Consider the following 23,461-nt stretch of genomic DNA (forward strand, 5'->3'; position numbering starts at 1 on the left):
TTTCGGCGGCCACAATGATGAGGAGTGAGTAGTCCACTCTCGGGGCTGAGGGTTTGTACAAGTAGCTATGTGTTTAATCTCTCTCTCTCTCTCTCTCGTGTTCTTGAGATGGCACGATCTTGATGTTTCGTGGGCTTTGTTAATACAGTTGGATCATATGGTGTTTCTCCCTCTCTACCTTGTTGTGATGAATTGAGTTTTCCCTTTGAGATTTTGTTTTATCGGATTGAATACTTTTATTGATTTGAGAGCGCTCGATATACGTATTGCATATGAATACCCGTGGTGAAAATGGGGTATTATATTGATTCACTTGAGATATGTTTTAACACTTAACTCACGGATTCCCGAGGGTGACATTGGGGTAACCTACGCATAGGGGTTGACGCATGTTCTTGTCTTTGTTTCTCCGGTAGAACTCTTGGGGCAGTCTTTGAGGTTCTTTGTGTTGGATTTAGTATTATAAATCTGAATTTGTTTTGGTGTTATTTTAGTACGAACTCTTGATAGATCGACCGGAAATCAATACCTCTGTGTTATTTTAGTACAAACTCTTGATAGATCGATCGAAAAGAATAACTTTGTGTTTTTTTAGTATGAACTCTTGGATAGATCAATCAGAAAGAATAGCTACGAACAATTTATTCTTATGTTCTCTGCTAGATAAGAACTTTAGAGTGATTCTTCATTGCACTTTGAGGGATGGTTACATGATCCAATTAGATTAGCATTGTTGGGAGATTGCACTAGCGGAAGTATGAACCCTAGGCCTCATTTTCAAGCATTGCAATACCATTTGTGTTCCGTTTTATCAATTGCTACCTTGCTGTTTTTTTATTGTTCCTATTACAAAAATCCATATCTACTATCATTACTACACTTGTATCACCATCTCTTCACCGAACTAGTGCACCTATACAAATTGCCATTGTATTTGGTGTGTTGGGGACACAAGAGACTTTTTATTATTTGGTTGCAGGGTTGTTTGAGAGAGACCATCTTCATCCTACGCCTACCACAGATTGATAAACTTAGGTCACCAACTTGACGAAAAATTGCTACTATCCTACAAAACTCTGCGCTTGGAGGCCCAACACAAGTCTACAAGAACAAGTTCTGTAGTAGACATCACCTATTGACATAGTGCCCAGTGCTAGTTGTTGTTTTTATGTTTGTTTTTTTACTTTGCAGAATATAAATAAGAAACGAAGTCCAAATGCCATGGAACTTTTTGGAGATTTTTTTCTGGTGATAAGAGATCCCTGGAAGCTAAATAGGAGCACACGAGAGGAGGCCCGTGGGGCCGAGTAGGCACCAGGGCGCGCGAGGTGCCTCTGGCGCGCTCTCATGGGTAGCGGAGCCCATGGGAACCTTCTTGACCTACCTCCACCTCTATAAATACTATAAAATCCCAAAACCCTAGGGGAGTCGACGAAATACTTTTTCCGCCGCCAAAAGTTCCAGAACCACGAGATCCAATATAGAGGCCTTTTCCGGCACTCTGCCAGAGGGGGCAATGATCACGGAGGTGTTCTTCATCATCCTTGCTGCCCCCCCGATGATGCGTGAGTACTTTACCACAGACCTACGGGTCCGTAGTTAGTAGCTAGATGGATTCTTCTCTCTTTTTGATCTTCAATACATTGTTCTCCTCGATGATCTTGGAGATCTATTTGATGTAACTCTTTTTTGCGGTGTGTTTGTTGGGATCCGATGAATTGTGAGTTTATGATCAGTTCTATCCATGAATATTATTTGAGTCTTTGTTGAACTCTTTTATGCATGGTTTTAATAGCCTCGTATTTTATTCTCCGATTTATTGATTTGGTTTGGCCAACTAGATTGATTTATTTCGTGATGGGAAGTTGTGCTTTGTGATCGATTCGATCTTGTGGCGCTCAATCTCAGTGACAGAAAGAGACATGACATGCACGTATCGTTGCCATTAAGTGTAACAAGATGGGGTTGATTCATACGTGAATTTATCTTGTCTACATCATGTCATCGTTCTTATTGCATTACTCCGTTTTTCCATGAACTTAATACACTAGATGCATGTTGGATACCGGTCGATGTGTGGAGTAATAGTAGTTGATGCAGGAAGGAGTCGGTCTACTAATCTTGGACGTGATGCCTATATACATGAGCATTGCCTTGGATATAGTCATGATTACTCGCTTTTCTATCAATTTCCCAACAGTAATTTGTTTACCCACCGTATGCTATTTTCTTGAGAGAAGCCTCTAGAGAAAACTATGGCCTCGGGGTCTATTTTCTATCATATATTAAATCCAAAATAGGTTTCTACAATTTTTCTTTATTTTGTTTTATTTTATATTTTTGTTAGATCTATTTATCAAACCTATACAATTTAATCTATCTCAATGTCGTTGAGGGATTGACATCCTATCTTATGCGTTGGTTTGCAAGTAATCGATCTTGTGTTGCCTGGTTGTCCTATTGGATTGATAACCTTGGTTTCATAACTAAGGGAAATACGTACCTCTTCTGTGCTGCATCATCCTGTCCTCTTGGGGGAAATACGTACCAATGCAGATTACAAGCATCACCAGACTATAGATGACTTGAAAAGTTGTTCTAGGAAGGTGCGGGCGAGGATATCGGCGGCCTGGTTGCTATCATGGGGGATACGATGAAATTCAGGCCCCTCAAACCTAGCCGAGATGTTTAGTACTACATTCTTCAAGCTTTCATTTTTGGGTCCTTGGCATCAAACTCTCCATTTACCTGTGAGATGGTGAGGTTGGAATCTCCTGGGACCTCGAGGCGTTTAACGCCCATCGAGACTACTATCCAGAGCTGAAAGCACAAATGCTCCCTGGGTGATATTGGTAATTAATGTCAACATATCTCTTGTTGGACTAATGCTTTTATCAAGTATATTTCAGATAAGTTCAACAAATGGAGTGGCGTGGACAAGAGGATATGGAACTCCTACAAGATGCTAAGAACAAAGGATTGTCTCAAGCTCAAAAGCTCAAGACTCTAAATTTTCATTTTAGTGATCCAAGATCACATTGAGTCCATAGGAAAGCCAATACTATTAAAAGGGGATGCGGTGTTGCTTAATGGCTTGCTTGCTCAAAGTGCTTAGTGACATGCTCCAAAGCCCTCAACCACTTTCTCATATCCACATATGTCCCAAACCAAAAGTCAAACTCGACGCCACCGATTAGATCTATTCAGCGCCACTGAGTTCACTTGACATAGCCACTGCCAGAAACCCTAATCAATTCGGTCTCACTGAGATGGGCTTGCGAACTCTCTGTTGCGTGTTGCAATTATTTCGGTTCCACCGAGATAAGCAATCGGTCCCACCAAGTTTGCTTGACCAACTCTCTGTTTTGCATATTACCAAAATCGGTCCCACCGAGTTTGTGTAATCGATCGAACCAAGATGAGGTTTTACCCTAACCCTAACATATCGGTCCCACCGAGTTGATATTATCGGTCCCATCAAAATACATAACGATCACATTATGAACTAAATCGGTCTGACCAAGTTTTCTGATTCGGTTCCACCGAGTTTGGTAAATTGTGTGTAACGGTTAGATTTCGTGTGGAGGCTATATATACCCCTCCACCCTTCCTTCATTAATGAGGAGAGCCATCAGAACGTGCCTACACTTCCAGCATTCATTTTCTGAGAGAGAACTACCTACTCACGTGTTGAGACCAAGACATTCCATTCCAACCATATGAATCTTGATCTCTAGCCTCCCCAAGTTTCTTTCCACTCAAATCATCTTTCCACCAAATCTAAATCCGTGAGAGAGAGTTGAGTGTTGGGGAGACTATCATTTGAAGCACAAGAGCAAGGAGTTCATCAACTACACACCATCTATTACCTTTTGGAGAGTGGTGTCTCCTAGATTGGTTAGGTGTCACTTGGGAGCCTCCGACAATATTGTGGAGTTGAACCAAGGAGTTTGTACAGGCAAGGAGATCGCCTACTTCGTGAAGATCTACCCTAGTGAGGCAAGTCCTTCGTGGGCGATGGCCATGGTGGGATAGACAAGGTTGCTTCTTCGTGGACCCTTCGTGGGTGGAGCCCTCCGTGGACTCGCGCAACCGTTACCCTTGATGGGTTGAAGTCTCCATCAGCGTGGATGTACGGTAGCACCACCTATCGGAAGCACGCCAAAAATCTCCAAGTCTCCAATTGCATTTGCATACTCCAATCCCATCCCTTTACTTTCTTGTAAGTTGCATGCTTTACTTTCCGCTGCTCATATACTCTTGCCATGCTTGCTTGAAATGTATTGTGAGTGGTTAAACTTGTGCTAAAACTCCACCTTAACTTAAAGAAATTTAAAACTGCTACTTTTCTTTGCTAAGAGTCTATTCAGCCCCCTCTGGACACCTCTTCTTGATCCTTTCAATTGGTATCAAAGCATTGGTCTCCATTGCTTTGGTTTAAACACCTTTAGAGGAAGATGGATGAGTCTACGTTGGGGAGTCTTAGACGTAGAGTGCCTATACTTGATGGAGAGTTCTTTCATGAGTGGAAAATCGAGATGCTTGAGATTTTCAATGAATATCATTTGAACAAGTACATTACTTGCCCTTGTGCACCTCATGTTGATCCTTTGCATCCTACCCTTGATGAGTCTATTGATATGATCCGTAATCTTTGAACTTTCAATTTAATCACTAGAGGATTTCCTAGAAACTTGTTTGCGAGCTTGCCTGCTCTTGATTGTGCCTACACCATATGGAGATTTCTTGTGGAATGATTTCCAAACCATTCCTTGCAAAACTTGGATGAAATTCTTCATAAGTCTATTGTATTGAGTAAGATGAGTTCCAACGATCCCAAATTTGGCGACTGTCTATTTGATCTTACTAATCTTACGCGTGCCAAAGGAGATGTTGGAATCATTAGCAATATCATCTCCAAAGCCATTAGAATTCATAAGATGACTATTGTGATGACCATTTATCTAATAAATTACCCTCTCTAGGAATTGATCCATCACAAGACAATGTTGAACATGAATACTATGATGAGAATGATTGTCGGTGTCAAAACCGGCGGATCTCGGGTAGGGGGTCCCGAACTGTGCGTCTAGGCCGGATGGTAACAGGAGGCAGGGGACACGATGTTTTACCCAGGTTCGGGCCCTCTTGATGGAGGTAAAACCGTACGTCCTGCTTGATTGATATTGATGATATGGGTAGTACAAGAGTAGATCTACCACGAGATCAGAGAGGCTAAACCCTAGAAACTAGCCTATGGTATGATTGTATGTTATTCTACGGACTAAACCCTTCGGTTTATATAGACACCGGAGAGGGTTAGGGTTACACAAGGTCAGTTACAAAGGAGGAGATATTCATATCCGTATTGCCTAGCATGCCTTCCATGCCAAGTAGAGTCCCATCTAGACACGAGAGGAAGTCTTCAATCTTGTATCTTCATAGTCCAACAGTCCGGCGAAAGGAGATAGTCCGGCTGTCCGGAGACCCCCTAATCCAGGACTCCCTCAGTAGCCCCTGAACCAGGCTTCAATGATGATGAGTCCGGCGCACAGTATTGTCTTCGGCATTGCAAGGCGGGTTCCTCTCCAAATTCCGTGTACCTGTCGAAATAGTGTCCCGCCTTTTGTGAATGTTGCACTCCTTGGCTTCCATGCCCAATAATGGCCACTTTCCACGTGTTGAGAGAATGTGGAGAGCCAGGGTGTTTTTACATTTACCCCCTAGCTGTGTGAATGAGATGCCTATTAAAAAGACGAGGATTCAGATCCAAATCACACCATCCTCCCTCGGCGAGCCTTCATCAGAGCGCATTCGACAGAGATCCATTCCATCATGGCCGGTCAACGCAGCTCCTGCTCTCGCTGCCCTAGCCCCAAGCCTGGAGATTGGGAGAGATGTTCCGCCCCGCACAGCAAATTAGTGATGCTTCAGACCAAGGGATTTCTTCCCCCAGCGTGCATGGTCCCAGTTAGAGCCGGGCTTGCCACCTATAATGGCGGAGAGCAAGCGGAGAGCCTACCCAATCCCTCCAAGGGAGAGCGGGTATGCCTTGTCCCTTATTTGGTAAGAGGGCTCGGATTTCCAATTCATCCGTTTCTCCGGGGGCTCCTGGAGTTCTACGACCTCCAGTTGCATAATCTTACGCCTGCCTCCATGCTGCATATCGCGGGATTCGTAGCCCTTTGCGAGTTGTTTTTGGGTTGTGAGGCTCATTTCTCTCTGTGGAGGAAGCTATTCTGCCTTGTGCCCCGTTCTCAGAAGGGGTCAATATATCAAGTGGGCGGAGCCGAAGTGTGGCGTATTGCGGGGACCGGATACCTTTCCGGAACCCCAAAGAAGACGTCCGAAGACTGGCCTTCAGAATGGTTTTATATAGAAGACGTCCACCTCCCGGATCCTATTAGAATCGGCCTTCCTGAGTTCGACAACACCCCTTTGAAGAAGCGCCGGAGCTGGTGTCCATGGAGCTCCCAGGAAGAAGATGACAGGGATGTTCTTTACCTGATGAGTCAAATAAGTTTTTTAGCTCGATCCGGATTGACCATGATCGAGGTCATGGCCATATGTATTATGCGGGGAGTGCAGCCGCTTCAATATAGAGGCCACCCCATGTGGGATTTCAACGGGGAGGATGACGCCACCCGCCACGGTCGCAAAGGGCCGGGATCGGCTGCTGATCTAATAAAGATCTTATCCACTTTGTACAAGGGAGAAGAGGAGGAATTCTTCGTGTCAACCCGCAGGGCGGATTTTCTAAGTACAATCCTCCAAGCTGGGTAAGCGGAGACTTTTTATCGCCCATCCGTTTCGTATTCCTGTAGTTAAGTATTCAGTCTAGCGATTTCATCGCAGGAGCTGCGCCAGGCTGTAAAGGAGATGAGCAACCCTCCTCCATAACCCGAGGACCCTGGACGGTCCCTTGACCCGGCCTCCCAGGAGGATCCGGACATATCTGTGGAGCTGATCGATGGGGTATTTTACCAATCGAGTAATGACAACACTTTGGTGGTCAATACGGCCGATTACCCTAGGTTACTTCCAGCCTCACAGGTGACTGAGACCAAACTCCCAGCACTTCGAAAGGGGATCCGTCCTTGCACTTTTTTGATTGCCATATAACAGTCGTGTTTTGCAGGGGAGGTCCTCGAGGCAGAAGGCCGAGCCTGCAGCAACTAGCCAACAAGGGGCCGCGAGGCCAGGCAGGCTAAAAAGACCCACAGTCCGGATTGAGACACCGGCGCAGCGGTACGGCGCGCTGTCTTTATTGCAAGACATTATTCTCAAAGGCATACTAACGCCCATGCCTTCTTTTCAGGAAAAAGAGTGCTCGCCGGACTATACCTGGAGAGGCTACCAATCGTGCCTCCACCAGCCAGGCCCCAAGGCCGGATTCGGAGGCGGGAACGAGTACGAGGCATGCGCCGGGCGCTCCTCCGATAGAGGATGCGGATAAACTGTCCGCCACTAATTCTAAGGTGGAAAGTGCCATGAACCACAGGCGTCGCCGGACTGTTCTTCGTGATGCTTGTTTCTCCCAAGAGGCATTGGATGCCTTCAGCTCGGGAGACGCGTACCTCCGTGCCGCTCAAAATGGTCTAGCCAGAGCCACGGAGCAGTATGTAAAAGACATACGGGTGAGAAAATTTGGTGATTATATATATCAGTAGTCCCTGAGACTTGAAACAGTTAGAATAACTTATTTAAGGATCATTTGTTATGCAAGTTCTTACAGAAAAGAATACTCAACTGTCCCAGGAGCTGGAAGAATGCAAAGCCCAACTTCAGGCCGCACTGGCCGCAGCAGGGGAGCCCAAAGAGACCCCCTCTGGTAACATATCCTTTGAATGATAAGTATCATATTAGAAGGCGGCGTATATGCGGATCTGATGATAAAATTGCAGATGACGCTGGATTAAATCCGGATAAGCAACAGCTCATACGCCAGCTGAAGGCCGGTGAGAGCGTGCTTACGAGGGTGAGGCAGGAGAAGAATGATCTCCTAGATGCCAACACCAAGCTGGGCGTGGAAATAAAAGATGTTCGTGCCCAACTATCGGACTCTGTTAAGGAGAATCGGCGGCTTCGACGCGGCATATTTAGTAAGTGCTCGAACGAACTTTGAAAAATAGTTCGGCGAGGAAGCTGGCTGACAGAGTTATGTCTGTAGGTATGCTAACAGGTTGTCCTGCCGAGGAGATGCCCGGTTCAATGGGTGATCTTCTTCTCGAGCTCTCACAGTTGCACGAACGAGTTCGACAGGTGATGCAAGGCGTCACCCAGGCCTTGTGGCCATCCGTCTCCATACCCGAAGGCCTTGGAGAGCTTGCAGAAAAGCTGAAGGAGCACGGCGGCGCTTCCGATTATGGAAGATATCGGCCTACCGTCAGGGCACCAGGGAAGCCTGGGCAATGGTGAAGACACGGTACACGAAGGCTGACCCGAACCACATGGCCGAAGTCGGACCTGTGGGGCCTGATGGGAAGGAGATCCCTGTGAGCTTAGTGTACGGCCAAGTAGAATTGGCCGCAAAGTATTCCCAATAGGACTGTAGACTAGACAGCCTATTGGATGGTATTGAAGAGGAATTCAACCAGTCAAATTGACTATGTAATTTTAAAGTGACATGTATAATGCCTTCTAGCCGGATTGTAGATTGTTTGTCGTGGCGGACCTTTTCGCTTCAACCTCGGGACCCGACGGTTCGGAGTGTATCCGAATACCCTCTCGGTTATGTAACAACCGGGGCATGCGTGGAGACCAGGCGTAGGGGTCATTAGTGCTTTATCAGACAAGTGCCCAACTAGTTATGTTATATTACATGGGTAGTAAGAAACATCTTCCAGGGAGAATAGTTCCGTTAAGGGTTCCTTTCTACGGGTAAGCATGCCCTAAAGTGCATGTCCGGACTGCGATAAGAAGTGCAGAGAAAGCATCTGGGGGCAGATATGGATAATAAAAGTCATCTTTTGTTCACCGACCGAATATTCCCTTAAAAACGCTAGCTTTCGGCTTCACCCAGTCTGAGGTACACGTCCGGCTGACCCGGCGGTAACAATCGCAGAGGTGCTCCCCTTATGCCCTAGCCGAATTAATCGGAACGTAGGGCATAAATACAAGAGCCAGGCAACCCAGCTTGGCCAAAACTTAAGTCATATCGATGCATATAATGGTGAAAAAAGGTACATGCGGATGTATAACACATGTGTTGGGCGTGAGGCCCAAGTAAATAACTTAAGCTTCTATGAAAGAAGCCCCCAGGTATGAATAGTGCGGCTAGCGCATCTGTAATGTACGAGTGAGGCACAAGGTGACCCTTGAAGGCCTAGAGAAATAAAAGAAAGAAAGGGAAACAAGACAAATGATGGATATGCAGAAAATGGACAAAGGGAGGGGACTAACATAGAGTCCGGTGCTAAGCGTAGAATCTTCGAAGCCTGGCTGCGTTCCATGGGTTCGGCTCGAGTCGACTAGTCGATGCATCCCGCAGTAGGTATGCTCCACCAGTCAGAACTTGGTCGATAATGAAGGGACCTTCCCATTTGGGCTTGAGCTTGTTCTTTTTCTTATCCAGCAGCCGTAGAACTACTTCGCCAACGTTATAAGTTTTGGCCCGTACTTCTCTGCTTTGGTATCGGCGAGCCTGTTGGTGGTAAAATGCGGAACGGGCTTTGGCTACGTCGCGCTCTTCCTCCAAGGTGTCCAGACTATCCTGCCGATCGAGCTCGGCTTCTCTTTCTTCGTACATGCGCACTCGAGGTGAGTCATGAATTATGTCACAGGGCAGGACTGCCTCTGTGCCGTACACCATAAAAACCGATGTATATCCGGTACTACGATTCGGCGTGGTCCGCAGCCCCCAGAGTACGGAGTCGAGCTCCTCTACCCAGTGCGTGCCAGACTCTGTTAAGGAGCGCACTAATCTGGGTTTAATGCCGCTCATTATAAGACCATTTGCTCATTCGACTTGTCCGTTGGTTTGTGGGTGATAGACTGAAGCATAATCGAGCTTGAGGCCCATTTTGCTGCACCAGAGTTTTACCTCGTCGGCCGTGAAGTTCGTGCCGTTATCAGTGATGATGCTGTGGGGGACGCCGTAACGGTGTACAACCCTGGATATGAAATTATCACCGGTCCGGATTCGGCTGTTTTAACCGATTTAGGCTCTATCCATTAGGTGAATTTATCCACCATGACCAATAAGTATTTTTTCTTGTGGGTTCCCCCTTTAAGGGGTCCAACCATGTCAAGCCCCCAGACCGCGAAGGGCCATGTAATGGGGATTGTTTGGAGGGCGGTGGGTGGCATGTGGCTTTGATTTGCAAAGAGCTGGCAACCGGCACAACGTTGGACCAAGTCCTGTGCATCTGCCCGGGCCGTTGACCAATAGAATCCTGTATGGAAGGCCTTGCTTACAAGAGCCCGGGCTGTGGCGTGATGACCGCCGAGTCCGGCGTGAATTTCTGCCAAAAGGTTCCGCCCTTCCTCTTCGGAGATGCACCTTTGAAGGACTCCGGTAGCGCTTTTTTTGTACAATTCTCCCTCATGGACCCTGTAGGCCTTGGATCACCGCACTACGCAGCGTGCCTCATTTTGGTCCTCCAGAAGTTCTTGTCTAGTTAGGTAGGCCAGGAACGGTTCTGTCCATGGGGCAATAATGGCCATTATTTTGTGGGCTGAATGTGTTATTTCGGTGGCGGGGCCTCCGATTGTGTCAGAGAGTTCGGTATCGAGTATTTTGGCCGGGTCCGGACTGTTGTTACCGGTGTCTCCTTCCCATGCTACGGATGGCTTGAAGAGCCTTTCCAGAAATATGTTGGGAGGGACCGCGTCGCGTTTTGCACCGATGCAGGCGAGGATATCCGCCGCCTGATTGTTTTCCCGAGCCACATGGTGAAATTCAAGCCCCTCGAACCGAGCTGACATTTTTAGGACGGCATTGCAATAAGCTGCCATTTTAGGATCCTTGGCATCAAAGTCTCCATTTATTTCGGATATCGCGAGGTTCGAATCCCCACGCACCTCTAGGCGTTGAATGCCCATGGATACTGCCATCCGGAGACCATGTAGAAGGGCCTCATATTCGGCTGCGTTGTTTGAGTCCGTATACATTATCTGTAGTACGCACTGAACTGAATCTCCTGTTGGGGACGTCAAAACGACGCCAGCCCCCAGACCAGCCAACATTTTGGAGCCGTCGAAGTGCATGATCCAATTTGAATATGTGTCGTACTCCTTAGGGAGTTCAGCTTCCGTCCACTCGGCGACGAAGTCAACCAAAACTTGCGATTTAATAGCTCGCCGTGGCTTGTACGTTATGTCGAACGGGAGGAGCTCAATGGCCCATTTGGCAATCCGGCCCGTCGCGTCGCGGTTGTTTATAATATCGTTAAGTGGTACTTCTGAGGCTACCGTTATCGAACACTCTCGAAAGTAGTGTCGCAGCTTCCGGGATGCCATAAATACCGCGTACGCTATCTTTTGATAATGCGGGTAGCGTGATTTGCATGGAGTAAGGACAGTGGACACATAGTACACCGGTTTTTGAAGGGGGAATTTGTGTCCGTCCGCTTCTTGTTTGACGACGAGTACTGCGCTTACTTCTTGATGAGTTGCCGCAATGTATAATAGCATTGGTTCGCCAATGTTTGGCGCGGCCGGGACTGGGTTTGTTGCCAATATGGTTTTTATTTCGTTGAGTCCAGCCGTGGCGGCATCCGTCCTCTCGAAGTGTTCGGTGCGCCGGAGGAGGCGATAAAGGGGTAATGCCTTTTCTCCCAAGTGGGAGATAAAAGCGACTTAGAGCTGCCACGCATCCAGTCAATTTTTGTATTTGTTTGAGGTCTGTTGGGGTAGCCAACTGTGACAACACTCGGATTTTGGACGGATTAGCTTCAATACCTCTACTGGAGACAATGAATCCCAGGAGCTTTCCGGCTGGTACGCCGAAAACGCATTTATCCGGATTGAGCTTGATGTCATATGTTCGGAGGTTATCGAATGTGAGCCTCAAGTCGTCTACTAGAGTTTCGATATGCTTGGTTTTAACGACCACGTCATCTACATATGCCTCCACTGTTTTGCCGATCTGGTTTGCCAGACATGTCTGAATCATGCGTTGATATGTTGCGCCGACGTTTTTGAGCCCGAAGGGCATTGTGTTGAAGCAGAATGGGCCGTATGGTGTGATGAATGCCGTTGCGGCTTGGTCTGGCTCTGCCATTTTAATTTGATGGTAGCTGGAGTATGCGTCGAGGAAACACAATGAGTCGTGTCCTGCGGTGGCATCGATGATTTGATCGATGCGAGGGAGGGGGAAAGGATCCTTTGGGCAGGCCTTGTTAAGGTCCTTAAAATCGACGCACAAGCGCCAGGATTTGTCCTTCTTTGGTACCATCACCAGGTTTGCTAGCCAGTCCGGATGTTTTATGTCTCTGATGAATCCGTCCTCCAATACCTTGGCTAGTTCCTCTCCCATGGCTTGTCTCTTAGGTTCGGAGAAACGCCGAAGAGCCTGCTTAACTGGCTTGAATCCTTTTAGGATATTTAGGCTGTGCTCGTCCAGCCTGCGTGGGATTCCTGGCATGTCTGAAGGGTGCCAGGCAAAAATGTCCCAGTTCTCGCGTAGGAACTCTCGCAGTGCGGCATCGACATCAGGGTTTAATTGTGCCCTGATGGAAGCTGTTTCTGTAGGGTCCGTTGGATGGACTTGGAATTTGATTATCTCATCTGCCGGTTTAAAGGAGGTGGACTTGGATCTTTTATCGAGTATCACATCGTCCCTGTTCACCGTGGAGCGCAGCGCAATTAGTTCCTCGACCGCTAGGGCTTCGGATAGTGCCTCGAGGGCCAGTGCGGCTGTCTTATTTTCGGCGTAGAGTGCTATGTCCGGATCATTAGCAAGAGTGATGATTCCGTTGGGCCCGGGCATTTTGAGCTTCATGTACCCGTAATGGGGTATGGCTTGGAAGATTGTAAACGCCTCCTGCCCTAGTAGAGCGTGGTATCCGCTGCTGAACGGGGCCACTTGGAATGTAATTTCTTCGGACCTGTAATTATCTGGCGTGCCGAATACCACATCTAGTGTGATTTCCCAGCACAGCGTGCTTCCCGATTGGGGATGATTCCTCTAAAGGTTGTGCTACTTTGCTCAATGCGGCTCCAGTCTATTTCCATCTTTTGAAGAGTTTCCTCATAGATGAGGTTTAATCCGCTGCCGCCGTCCATGAGTACCTTGGTGAGTCGAAAGCCGTCCACGATTGGACTGAGGACCAGTGCGGCTGTTGCTCGGGCTGTTCGGAATTTGGGTTCGTCACTGGCATTGAAGGTAATAGCCATGTCACTCCAAGGATTCATTTCTGCTACGTGGCAGATTTCGGCCATGCTGCGGAGTGTTCGCTTGCGTCTATTATTTGACGCGAAGGTCTCAAAGACCGTTAACACCGTATTGTTGTCCATGGGATGGTGCTCTGTGGTATTTGGGAGTAGATCCTCACCACTTTTGGCCACCTACCGGAGTATCCAACATGTTCTAAGGCTGTGCATTGGTATTGCATCCGCTGTACTATGAATTTTGCAGGGTCCGTTGAGCCATCCCTCCAGTACAGTTCCTTGCCCCGTAGAGGGCTTTTGCTTTTTGGTAGTTAACTCAGGTGTATTGTGATAATGCCCCCTTTTATTTCGGACTGGGTTTGTATTCAGGGCCGGATTATCCCAAAATTTTATTTCGGTTTTCCAGGCGCTTTCCATCGCATAATACTTTCGTACTATGGACACCAAGTCGGTAAAGCGTGTAATTTCGCGGTGACTTATGGCGTTGAGGATTCCATTGTCCGTGCAATTATTGCAGAAGAATGAAATTGCGTCTTCCTCGCGGCAGTCCTTTATCCTGTTCATGACTAGGAGGAATCTGGCCCAGTAATGGTGTACTGTTTCTTCGGGCTCTTGCCTAATTTGGGATAGATCGCTTATGTTTGGGTGGGTGGGTGGAATTGAGCCCGAATCCTCACCCGATCTGAGACTCAGGGGCCAAGGAGTTTCCGAACGCGGAAGTTTGGATTCTTGGATGTTTTCCGATAAATCTAGCCCGCTGCCTGACTCTAGGTTCAGGCCTTGAGTGACGTCCTCCCCTCCGCGGGTATCCGGCTTGGAGGGATCAGGAATCCGGACATAGCTAGTCCTTAATATAGATGAAGGGTTGCCGCATTGTTCCTCCACCACTGCAACGTGATGGATGACCTGGGGAGAGTTGATCTCTCTCAGATCGGGTTTAGACCCAATCTGATCGTAGTCTGTAGCGACTCCCAGGGCGGCGATGCGATCCAGGAGCTCATTCAGGGAAGAGAGCTCCATAGGATCTAACTGCTCGGCGAGTTCCGAGTTGACGTGAAGATTGCTTTTGATGACCCGATAAGTCATCGTCGGCGCAGCGGCCGAACAGGCGGTCATAAGAAAACCACCTAGCCGGAGAGTTTGGCCGATAGCCAAAGCTCCTTCAGCAACAGTGCCGTCTTTAAAGACGGGATGAGACATCCTTCCCAATGGCGACGACACAGCGGAACTCTCAATGAAAGCACCAATGTCGGTGTCAAAACCGGCGGATCTCGGGTAGGGGGTCTCTAACTGTGTGTCTAGGCCGGATGGTAACAGGAGGCAGGGGACACGATGTTTTACCCAGGTTAGGGCCCTCTTGCTGGAGGTAAAACCCTACGTCCTCCTTGATTGATATTGATGATATGGGTAGTACAAGAGTAGATCTACCACGAGATCAGAGAGGCTAAACCCTAGAAGCTAGCCTATGGTATGATTGTATGTTATTCTACGGACTAAAACCCTTCGGTTTATATAGACACCGGAGAGGGTTAGGGTTACACAAGGTCGGTTACAAAGGAGGAGATATTCATATCCGTATTGCGTAGCTTGCCTTCCACGCCAAGTAGAGTCCCATCCGGACACGAGACGAAGTCTTCAATCTTGTATCTTCATAGTCCAACAGTCCGGCCAAAGGAGATAGTCCGGCTGTCCGGAGACCCCCTAATCCAGGACTCCCTCAATGATGATAGTGACTTTGATCTCGATGAGTCCATGAGACACTTTGGTATTATGGCTAATCTTCGTGGCTACATGGCTGGAGGAAAGGAATGGGTTCTTGATAGTGGGTGTACCGATCACATGACCGGAGACAAGGATATGTTTCGTGAGCTTGATGAAAACGACGACCCTCAAAAGTATGTCACCTTTGGTGACAAATCAAAGGGTAAGGTGGTTGGCCTTGGTAAGGTGAGCATCTCACATGATATCTCCATACAAAATGTTATGCTCGTTGAATCTCTTGGATATAATCTACTTTCCATATCTAGACTTGCTGACTTTGGTTTCAATGTCCTATTTACTGAAGTAGATTGCCAAGTGTTTCGCAGAGATAACCACAATATGGTCTTTACCGGTTTATGTAGAGGTGATCATTACATTGTTGATTTCACTAAAAAGGCTCAACCTAGAACTTGCTTAATTGCTAAATCTTCTAAAGGTTGGTTGTGGCATAGAAGATTAGGTCATGTGGGCATGCGAAATCTTGGTAAGCTTATTAAAGGTGATCATATCCTTGGAGTAAAAGATGTTATATTTGACAAGGATAGATTGTGCAGTGCGTGTCAAGAAGGAAAACAAGTTGGAGGAATTCATCCCGTGAAGAACATCATGAGACCACAAGAAGACCGCTCGAGCTACTTCATATGGATATCTTTGGTCCCAATGCCTACAAAAGTCTTGGTGGTAACTCATTTGGTCTAGTCATAGTCGATGATTTTTCAAGATTTACGTGGGTGTTCTTTCTTGATGATAAATCACAGGTTCAAAAGATCTTCAAGAACTTTGCTAGGAAGGCCCAAAATCAATTTGAAGTGAAGATCAAGAAGGTTCGAAGCTACAATGGAACAAAGTTCAAGAACGCAAACGTGGATACCTTTCTTGACAAAGAAGGGATTTCACACGAGTTCTCGGCTACGTACACACCTCAACAAAATGGAGTTGTTGAGAGGAAGAACCGGACTCTTATTGAGATGGAGAGAATGATGCCTGATGAATACAAGACGCCAAAACACTTTTGGGCGGAAACGGTTGAGACAGATTGTCATGCAACAAATCGCTTGTATCTTCACAAGCTACTTAGCAAAACGGCATACGAGCTTCTCACCGGTAACAAACCCCAAGTTGGATACTTTTGAGTATTCGGCTCAAAGTGCTACATTCTTGATAAGCATATTCATTCTAAATTTGCTCCTAAATCTCATGAGGATTTCCTACTTGGTTATGGCTCAAACTCTCACACTTACCGTGTCTACAACAATTTCACCCGAAAGGTTGAAGAGACGGTGGATGTGAAGTTTGATGAATCTAACGGCTCGCAAGTAGAGCAATTACCAATTGATGTAGGAGACAAAGACCCTTCGGAAGCAATCCAAGACATGTCTATTGGCAAGTTTCGTCCAACAAAGGTGAAGGAAAGTACCTCGTTCATCCAAGTGGAAGCTTCTACCTCACGACAAGGCGAACCAAGAGTTGACATGGAAGCATCCACAAGTGGGACACGCCAAGATGAAGAAAACGAGGGAGTACTCCAAGATGAACCTCATCAACCTCCTTCTTCACCTCGACAAGAGAACAACAACGTCAACAACGAAGAAGGCCATGAAGAAGAACGAGATTATGAAGAAGATGCTTCAGCCCGACCCAAACAAAAGCTCCCACGAATTTGAGCAAGAGTTTCACGAGACCATCCCATTGAAAAAATCTTCAACAATATTCAAACCGGGGAATCACTCGATCTAAAACTCGTTTGGCTAACTTTTGTGAACATTATTCATTCATCTCTAGCATTGAACCTATGAAGGTTGAAGAAGCATTGGAAGATCAGGATTGGAAAAATGCCATGCACGAAGAGCTACACAACTTTGGGAGAAATCAAGTGTGGACTTTGGTCAAGAAGCCCGACAACAACCACAACATCATCGGCACCAAATGGGTGTTTCACAACAAGCAAGACGAAGATGGACAAGTAGTTCGCAATAAAACACGTCTCATCGCCCAAGGCTACACTCAAGACGAAGGTATGGACTATGGTGAGACATATGCCCCCGTTGCTAGACTTGAGTCCATCTGCATCTTATGTTTCTATGCTAATCACCATGATATCACCTTGTACCAAATGGACATTAAAAGTGCTTTCCTAAATGGTGAAATTGAGGACAACCTCCCAGCTTTGTTAATCCCAAGAAACCCTATCATGTTTACAAACTTCACAAAGCTCTTTATGGTCTTAAACAAGCTCCTAGAGCATGGTACAAATGCTTGACCAAGTTCCTTATTGAAAAAGTCTTTGAGATTGGAAAGATTGATTCTACTCTTTTTACTAAAAGGGTTCATGGTGAATTATTTGTGTGCCAAATTTATGTTGATGATATCATATTTGGTTCAACTAACCCCCATCTTAGTGAAAAGTTTGGAAAGCTAATGTCCGAGAAGTTTGAGATGTCCATGATGAGTGAACTCTAGTTCTTTCTTGGTTTGCAAATAAAGCAAACTAAGGAAGGCACCTTTGTCTCTCAAACAAAGTACACCAAGGACTTATTCAGGAAGTTCAACATGCAAGAAAGCAAAGGTATGAAAACTCCCATGCCTACTAGTGGACATCTTGACTTGACCAAGGATGGCAAATCGGTTGACCAAAAGTTTTATCGTTCTATGATTGGTTCATTGTTATATCTATGTGCCTCCCATCCTGATATTATGCTAAGTGTGTGCATGTGTGCGCGATATCAAGCGGCCTCCAAAGAGTGTCATCTTAAGGCTGTGAAAAGGATAGTGACATACTTAATCCATACACCAAATTTTGGCATTTGGTATCCTAAGAGTTCCTCTTTTGATCTTGTTGGCTACTCCTACTCGGACTTTGTCGGAGACAAGGTTGATAGAAAGTCCACTTCGGGTACTTGTCAATTTGTTGGTAGATCTCTTGTGTCTTGGTCCTCCAAAAATTAAAACTCGGTATCCTAATCCACCGCCGAAGTGGAATACATTGCTGCTGGTTCATGTTGTGCTCAATTACTTTGGATGACCTGATAACCCACATGTCGTGGAATTGTCACGGCAGATGTCCTAGTGAAAGGACTTAGTCATAGGGCCATCGCAACTAGGAAGCTTAAAGGGGTTAATCGGGACAAAGGACACGAGAGGTTTATACTGGTTCGGCCCCTTACGGTGAAGGTAAGGCCTAGTCCAGTTGATGTTGTATTGCTAGATTTCGATGACCAAGGAGCAAATCCGCTAGCTTGGCTATCGATCTATTGTTTCTTGTCCTAATCCACCGCCGGGTCGTCCCCTTATATACACGGGGCAACGCTTGGTGGCCTACAGTGTCCCTACCGGCTCATAAAACGTGTCCGGTCGGTGACTTCTTTTACATGCCTTTCTTTACAAGTCTTTCTTTTCATACGGCGGTTTACAATATTGGGCCTTAAGCGGCCTCTGGGCTTAGGCCTTCTACAATTGGTAATAAACTATCACCTTGAATATTACCGGCCTTCTTTTTGTAACCCACCATTGGGGTTGACCCGGCCCCTCCTGGGCGGGTCATACCTGGTAGCAATATCCCCAACATTAGGCCCCAGGTTGACTTGAACTTTGTTCTTTGTCAATCTTCAATACTTAGATGAAATCTATCTTCCTCTGTCTGTAAAAACTCTGTAACCCGCCATGACGTCATCTTCTGAAAACATGAAAGCCTGCTATGACGTCACCTTCAATGGATCTTTATCTTTTAATGTCTTCCGAGAATCGAGGCGTCCGTTTAGCTGGATAATCATTATTTTGGTCTTCCTCAATTTTCGTGCCTGCCCATTCACTTATCTCCTTATAAATAAGCTCGGCCAGCTCTTCCTCTTTCTTCTTCTTCCTTCCTTCTTCTCGCTACCTCTCTGCCTCTCGAGCTCCACCGCCGCCGTACGCTCACCGTTGCCCTCAACGTCGGCTGCTGCATCACCCTGAGCTCGTCCAGAGAACCGCGGCGACTGTTCGCAGTCGATCTGCATTCGTAAGTTCCTCCTTTTCCTTGCACTTAGATCTGTATTAGGGTTGCGAGTTCATTGGTGTTCTTCGCTGTTCGTCACAGATCTTCTTGTAGTTTCTTCTCCGTACCCTCCTTTGATCTAAAAACAAGTATAGAACGTGTGCGGTAGTTGTTTTGCATCCATTTTTTACACTAGTAGATCGCTTTTTCCTGTACAGAGGCCTCATTATAACTCACGAACTCATATGTACCAGATTTTTAGGTCTAGAATATTTTCTTTTCGGAACAGCCATTTGATCCAAAATAATAGTGACAGCTTGGTGAACTTGTTTGTGTCAACACCTAGCCAATTCTGTTTCTGGCAACCTTCAAATACCTTTTAGTCATGGTGGCTTATGACTCCGGCTTATTTTTTCCTTTATATGTCATTAGCCCTTATTTAAGCCGCCATTACTCATTTGTACCATCATCATTTAACTTTTAATTTCACTGTTGGACTGAATCGACACATTACTTTCTTTTCAGCTTGTCGTTTACTCATCATGCCATCAAAAGCACCAACTGTCTGCAACTGGGTCCCTTCCACAGTCACTGAGGATACCTTGAGGGAATTTGTCACCATAGGATTTTGCCAGAGAAAAATGTTATGTCTTATCTTGCACCTGACCTGGATGAAGAACGGACTCATCCCAAAGACGGTGAAGTTATCATTTTCACTGATCACATGAACTGGGGCTTTTCTCCACCCGGCTCAAAGTTCTTCCGAGTCGTTCTGCATTTTTCAAGCTTCGACCAGAAGACATTGGACCCAACTCCATCTCCAATATCTACAATTTTCAAGTTCTTTGTGAGGTATATCTTCAAGAAGAACCGACTGTGGAACTCTTCAGAGAATACTTTTACTTGAACCGCCAGAATGAATGCACCAACGACCTTAGTTTGGAGCTTGGTGGAATCTCAATTCATCACCGACACGGCGCCCTCTTTCCCTTAATAGTCTAACCGAGCCATCCCAAATATTGGAATAAGACCTGGTTCTACTGCCAAGACACGTCACCAGCCAATGAAAAACCACTGCCGGGTTATCGCGCGGAGCATCTGGATTCCAAGTTTGTGCTCCCTGACAAGCTTACCGCCGCTGAATGCAAGAAGCTTATTCCATCTATTAAGATGATTCAAGCTTTATTAGGGAACGGCTTAACTGGAGTTGACCTGACCCGTTGTTGGGTCGCATGGCGGGTCATCCCTCTAAGCCGCCGATCCAAGTTAATGTATGAGTATGGCGGAGGCCCAAATGACTCTCTGCGTTATAGCTCTGTTCAATTGACTGAAGAAGACGTTGTTGCAATGTCAACCATCCTCGTGAACGACAAATACGAGGACTGCAGTAAGGTTGGGTTAAACCCCTTCTGCAAACTTAACCCGGCCTCTCTTTTTTTGTGTTTTCCTCGGTAGTTTAAATACTTGCATGACCTTTCAACCTGTTTATTTGTTTACATGCCAAATCTGACTTCTGGAAGGTCAAGTATGATCATGAAGCTGCCAAGAAGGCTAGAGCCGCTGCCATAGCCGCTAGGAGAACGACCCGGAAGCCCAAGAAGAAGAAAACTGCATCTGACTTATTCCACCTGGATGATGCTTCTGAGTCGGAGGTAGCCCTTGACTCCCTTGGCCAGTTTTTTAACTATCTTATTGACACTGACTATTGCCAGGACGACACGGGGGCCAGCCAGGCCGTGGAAGAAGAGGTAATTATTTCCTCCGACTCAGCCCCTTTGCCAAGACAGAAACTTCGACTGGTAACCCGGAAAGTAAGGTTTTCGCACCCTTTGGCTTATCTGGACCCTCATTTTCTTTTGAAAGAGCAGCAACATGAGAGCCGCCGTCAGGCCCGGACTAATGACGACGATGAACCTCCTTCCGATTTACAACAAACTCATCGAAAACACCAAAATGAGGTTTCTTTCATATTTATCTTTTGCTTTCATTAATGGATCTATTCCCTTGCACCACTAACTTTATTTTACCTTTGCAGGAGGTTTCTCACTCTTCTGGCGACTCATCTCAGACTCAATTTCCAGCTTTCAAAACTGCTCCTGGGTAAGGAAAATCATCTTTCTTCTGTATCTTTAAAACTGCATCCTTACACTGACTGTCTCATAAAATCTTTCTTAGTGGTCAAGCCAAATCCAAGAAGGCCAAGGTGATTAAGCTGTCTGAAGACACGAAGGTTCCTATACCTGAGCCGGCCATGCCAACTCCTCCCTCTCAAACCGAAGCACCCGAAGACCCGACTGTTCATACTCAATTGGACCCTCCCAAGTTGTCAGCCGATGAGGCCACCCTTAATCCGACCATTAGTGAACCATCTAGCTTAGCTAACCCGCCAACAACTTCTGATACTGACGTGTTGATTACTGGTAGCCGATTTGTTGAACCGGGGACCCCCACTGTATTAGCCCCGCATACTGCTAAGCAAGAAGCTTTGGAGAAGCAGAAAGTGCGGTTTGATATCTCCCACTACACTCACCTCAATGTCAATGATGTAATGTCCGGCTATCTCAGTCATGTGCACTCCAGCCGTGACTCGGAAATTGAGATGGTCAAACAATTGCAGCTAAAATATGAGGTATGTTCTCCGGTTTACTTATACTCTACCAGCCCCCAAGTCTTCAGATGATGAACTTGAATGATCTGTAGACTTTATGATATAAGTTGATAATTTTCCTCTAGGTTTTTCGAAAGTCCAATAGAGTAGCGTAAACTTCACCTGTAGTCCCCAAGGGCCGGCTCAATTTATCATAAATGAACCGGTACTTAATTGCATAACTGTCTTTGACTAGTCCCAATAAGTATTGAGATCCGGCTCAATCTTGAAAAACCTTTCTGAATATCATGCATTAGCCTCCATGTGCCAAGCGTTGTTACTTTGTAAAACCCTTGGGACTTGAAACATATAAAAGTCATAAAAAATTGCTTTGGTATACATTAGCCCCCAAGTGTCAAGTGGTATTGCAGTGCAAAGTACTTGAGACTTGAACCTTTATAACTTCTAGTTTAAGTCTTGACACACCTGTGAATGTTTTTTAGAACGCCTTATCTGAGTTGGGCAATCAATTGATGGATGCCAAGACCCGGTTGGCGGAGTAGGAGACAGAGATAAAGACCACTTAAACTCCAATTGAGTCTCTCTGAATCTGAGAAATTGAAGACCAGCTTAGCTGCACAAAAGAAGTCCTGGGCCGAAGAAAAGACGCTGCTGATACAACATGCTGAGACAGCTGAGGTGGCTCTTGAGGAGGTTACCACGGAGCTCACCGGCTTAAAAACGGTGTGTCTCAAATGGTCTCTGCCATCTTCGGTAAGTCATTTGTATTAATCACTTATACTTTACTTTGGCCAGGAATATAAACCGCCTGCTGAGCCTTTGTTAAAAAACACTCGCAGGTCCACGAAGTAAAAACCTGAGCTAAGACAGTGTGACGAAACTGAAGGCGGTTTATACCTTGGTGGAGCAATTGTATACTGGTGCTCAACGAGCACTTGCTACTATCTCCCCTGCCAACCAAGGACCCAACCATTTGAGTGATGTCTTGAAGAAGTTATCGATCTTACCCGCCAGGTTTCAAGAGGTCAACCGATCCTGTGCTAGAGCCGGAGCCCTGACTGCCCTGAGCCGCTCCAAAGCCTAGGTGCCGGATCTAGACCCGGTGGATGTGGCTAAGTGGTACCCTACCGTGAAGGAAGATGGGACTCCATTTGAGCAAGATGACTTCATTGCCTGTGTGAGGGGAGTTTGTCCTCAAGCTACCATTCTTGGAGAGGAGACCAACATCGATAAATATCAGCCGGGTTTTGATATGGGGAATAAGAAGATGGCGACTCCCTCTTATGAAGTGACAGATCTTATCCCGTCGGTTTGCCAACACACCTTTGCCCCAGAAATTGACCCGGTCGGCCTAATTGACGATGAGGCTGAGTTCATTGCTCTGAACGGCTTTGACTGGTCCAATCCCAGCTTCCAACCAGTGGAGGGAGGTGAGTTGGCCAGGGGGAGTCATAACCATCTGAACAATCCAGCTTTTAGCTTAAGACCTGCTTAAGAGAGAAAAAACAGTCTAACCTTTTAGGCTCTCAATGCCTTCTAATAGCTTAGTTTGAAAACTGCATATTTTGCCTATGCCATCGTGCATAATATGTTGCATATGACTCTTTGCCTATGATGTCAATATATATGTGCATTACATCTGTGGTTACATCTGTAATGTTTTAACTCTGGCGGTTTAGCACCGGACGGGTCAAAAACAGCCGATATATGACTATGAAATTATCATAGTGGAAAAGACAGAAACATATGTAAGATAAACAAGGCTGAAAAAAACCTTTGATTAACGA

This window comes from Triticum urartu, chromosome 3 (genome assembly GCF_003073215.2).
Source record: "Triticum urartu cultivar G1812 chromosome 3, Tu2.1, whole genome shotgun sequence".
Taxonomy (NCBI): Eukaryota; Viridiplantae; Streptophyta; class Magnoliopsida; order Poales; family Poaceae; genus Triticum; species Triticum urartu.